This window comes from Sciurus carolinensis, chromosome 5, assembly GCF_902686445.1.
Source record: "Sciurus carolinensis chromosome 5, mSciCar1.2, whole genome shotgun sequence".
NCBI lineage: Eukaryota > Metazoa > Chordata > Mammalia > Rodentia > Sciuridae > Sciurus > Sciurus carolinensis.
This window is the reverse complement of record NC_062217.1, coordinates 169743613-169748018: the sequence shown is the minus strand read 5'-3', so window position 1 is coordinate 169748018 and position 4406 is coordinate 169743613.

The window sequence follows — 4406 nt, the reverse complement described above, 5'->3', positions numbered from 1 at the left end:
CCCGCCCCTAGGAATCCTGGGAAATGCAGGCGACCGGCCCGGGGCGGGGGCGGGGCGGGGGCGGGGGCGGGGGCGGGGCCGGGGCGGGGCCAGCGCTGGGAAGCGCTGGCTGGTGTGTCGCAAAGACCGGACACCGCCTCCTCTGTACAGTCTTTCCTTCCCTTAGTTTGTCCCTTTGGCAAATGAAACTTTTAGTATTAAAAGCCAGTATTTGCCAAGCTGAAGAATGAAAGGCGGAATATGATTCAGGCAGTTGAACGGTTTCGGGTTTGACACCTGAGTGACAAGATATGATTTCAACTGTTTAACGTCACCATCCTGCCTGGAAGGTTGAGACTGCAGTGCTGAGGGGAGGGAAGAGGGACAGGAAGATAGAACAGTGGACTCGTCATGATGGTGGCACAAGGGATGGAGGGTTAGAAGCGAATGTGGTGCTCTCTGAAAGCTTTGTTTAGTTAGTGCTGGATAAACATGTGTGCCCTGCCTGTCCCCAGGATGGTTGAGAGGATCAAATAATGAAGACACTTTGAATACCATAATGTGTTATACAATTTTTAAAATGTGAATGGTGGTAGTAGTGAAGGCAGAAAGAAGCAATTTGGGTACAAAAGAAAATTCTGGGTACAAAAGAACATAAATTTAATGAAAAATTATGGAAAGAAGAACAAAAAACAACAGTGAAAATTATCAAAGTGGTGGTGCATACCTCTAATCCCCAAAGACTCGGGAGGCTGAGACAGGAGGATCACAAGTTTGAGATCAGCAATTGAAGGGAGACCCTGTCTCAAAAATAAAAAGGACCAGGAATGTAGTTCAGTGTTAGAGGACCTCTCAGTATACCTATCTCAAAGTTAGAAAAAAGAAACTCAAGGAAGGAACCAACATTATTTTTAAAATATTTTTAGTTGTAAAAGGACACAATACCTTTATTTTATTGATTTATTTTTATGTTGTGCTGAGGATTGAACTCAGTGCCTTCCTTACACATGCTAGGCAGGTGCTCTGCCATTGAGATACAGCCCCAGCCCCAAGGAAGGAACCAACATTATCAATCATTATTTTTCAATTTGTTGAATCTTTTATGTTCAAAAATGATTTCATATAAAACTCCTTTGCTCACACTTTTTTTTTTGTACCTGGGATTGAATATTAGACTTTCCTCCACTGAGCTACATCCCCCATCCCCAATCCTTTTTATTTTTGAGACCGGGTCTTGCTAAATTGCCCAGGCTGACCTTGAACTTTAAGTAAGCTGGGATCACAGGCATGTACCATTATACCCAACTTCTCACACCATTTTCAAGCTCTGCAAATAGAATTGCTTCAGACAGTTACTCAAGTCAAAAACCTTGCACTCATCCTTCACACTTCCCTTTCTCTAACTCCCTATGTTTTTATCAGCTACCACAGTCTTCAAACTTTATCCAGAATGCTACAATTCACCAACAGCACATCTACCACCCGTATACAAACCACCATTATCTCTTTCCTGGTTACAAAAACACCTCCGCTGCACGTGGTGGTACATGTCTGTAATTCCAGTGACACAAGAGGCTGAGGCATAGCAAGTTTGAAGCCAGCCTCAGCAATTTAGCAAGACTCTGTCTCAAAATAAAAAAATTAAAAAGGGCTGGGGATGTGGCTCAGTGGTTAAGCGCCCTTGGATTCAGTCCCCAATACCAAACCAAACCAAAGAATAACAAAAGCCCACACCTCTAACTCAGGTGACAGTTTTGCCCCTCAAAGGACATTTGGCAATATTTGGAGACATTTTCTGATGTCAAACTCAGGGGAGGGGCTCACCACTCTGAAAAGTACCTATAACAAAGAATTATCCCCTTCCAAAAATGTCAGTGATGATGAGTTTGAGAAACACTTCCTTCCCGCTTTTGCCTTTAACTCCTACCTGGCCAAATCTGTTCTCAACACAGCAGTCAAAAAGGTCATGTCAACATTTAAATGTAAGGTTTAAATCATGTCGCTTCTGGGCCAAACCCCAAACCTTACAGTGACCTGACTCCACTCACTGTGTTCTCTGCATCTGTCCCCTTTGTTTACTCAGCTTCAGCTATGCTAGTCTCCTGCATTCTGAATCTCTCTAGCTCATTCTGTCTCAGGGTCTTTGTACTTGCTGTTTCCTCGACCATATTGGGGATTGAATTCAGGAGCTCACACATGCTAGGCAAGCAAGTCTAAAGGGTCATTTCAGTTCTGGGGTGCTCAAGGGTGAGTAGAAATGGGGTTTGCTGGATCTCTGTTGTAATGGTACCCCTAGCCCATCCATTTCTTTTACCCAGTGGTTGCTTCTTCCTCAGCAGGTGCTGTTGATCCTGAAACACTCCCTACGTCCTCTGCATTCTCTCCCTGGGAAGACAGCTGTTGACAGGCTGGGTTAGGTCTTCACTGGGTGCCAACCCTGAAAGAGCCCTTCCCTGCTCACCCTAACCAGGATTAACACCCTCTCACCATATTCTCAATCTTACTTTTCTGCTTTACTTTTCCCTTTGCCACTTAATCACCATCTAGCACCATCAGTTTTAGTCATTTTTCCTCCCCAGCAGCCAATTCTGAATTTGATGAAGATAAGCCTTGGTGTTTAATTTGCTTATTGTGGCATCTCCATTATCTGGAATAATACCAGCACATACATGCTGCCCAGTACAAAATTGTTGAGTAAATGTTGCATGGAGAGGTGCAAAGGGTAGGCACGGTGGTGCACACCTATAATCCTGGTGATTTGGGAGGTGTAAGCAGGAGGATTGCAAATTCAAGGACAGCCTGGCCAACTTAGCAAGATCCTGACTTAAAATAAAAAATAAATAAAGGTAAAAGCATGGGGGCTGGGGATGTTGTTTTGTGGCAGAGTCTCCCTGGGTTCAATCCCCAGTACTGCAAAGATTAAAAAATAAAATTGTAGGACAGTTCCAGCGAAAATGACTTGTTCCATCAATAGGTAGCTGTAGGGATGGAGACAAAAGAAAACTAATAAAAAGTGTGGACTTACTAATAAGGAGGTGCCTTGGTTACCGATTCAAGAAACAATTTGAGTTACAGAAGATGAAAGAGAAAGAGAGCCAGATGGCAGAGTTTGCAAAAGGAGACAGACTATGAAGAAGAGATGAGTAGCTCAGTGAGATTCTGGACTTTGGGGAGAGAGAGATGGGGATAAAGAGTTGTTAGGATCTGGTGTTGTATGTGCATGATGTGAACTCTCTTGGTTATCTTCCTCAAGTAAACCTTCTGCACAGCATCCATATTGACTGGTAGAGCATGCCTAGCTACGTGGTGGTTACGCTTAAAGGCTTTAGGTTGAACCCATTGCTTGGGTTCCAGTCTCAGTTCCAGCACTCACCATGTGACCCTGGGCAACTTCTCAGTGCCCTGGTTTGCTTCTCACGGAAATGAGTATAATACTGGCATCTACCTTGTGTGCCTATTTTCAGGAGTAACTGAGATAATAAGATTGGATATATTTAACACAGGTCCAGGATTGTAGTGACCGCCTGGTGATTGTTAGCCCTCATTTCTTTTTCAGAGACACAGAAGTTGATTTAGGAAAGCAGAAGTACGTTCAAGGGAAAATTTGGGCTATCTCAAGTGAGAAGCTTTTGGCATAGAGCAAGGACTACATTGTTGTAAAGCAAGGAATACGTTACATTCAAGGGAGAACAGGGGCCAATTCCAGAGGACAGACAGCCGTTAGCTCTCATTTCTAGTATTATGAAGTAGTTTAAAAGAACTCTATAGGTATTGACAAGAAAAGATCTCCATGTATAATACTACAGTATTGTTAAATGAAGATGCAAGTTGCAAACATTGCAAATGGGAAAATTCCATTCGTATATATAAAAATGAATTTCTGCTGCATGCATACACCAGAATGCCACTCTCCATGAATGGTTTCAGGAGGAAACAAGAAAGTTCAGTTTCATTTGGATTATGTCCGTGGTGTAGCTAAGGGAAATGAGACTTAAAAATTAAGTAAATTGGGGGGCTGGGGAGATAGCTCAGTCAGTAGAGTGCTTGCCTCGCAAGCACAAGGCCCTGGGTTTGATCCCCAGCACCCAAAAAAAAAAAAAAAAAAAAAAAAAAAAAAAAATTAAGTAAATTGCCGTAGGTCATTCTTGGAATGAACTAAGTTGTGATTGAAGTTCAAGTTTGCTTGACTTCATAGTCTGTGATCAGGCAGGAAAAAGAAAGGAAAGGAATGAGCGTTGTCAGGCACTGAAGGAGAGGAAGGATGGTTGCATCTTGAGGCCTCTCTGGAGGAAAAGGGGAGAGCCAGGCAGAGCTGAGGCCTGCCTAGGGGCTTAGTGCTGAATGGCTGCTGCTACTGACCCCATTGAACTGTGAGCCTGATTGGCCAGAGGAAGGCAGGGCAGTGGTAAAAGGAGGAAGTGCCTGAG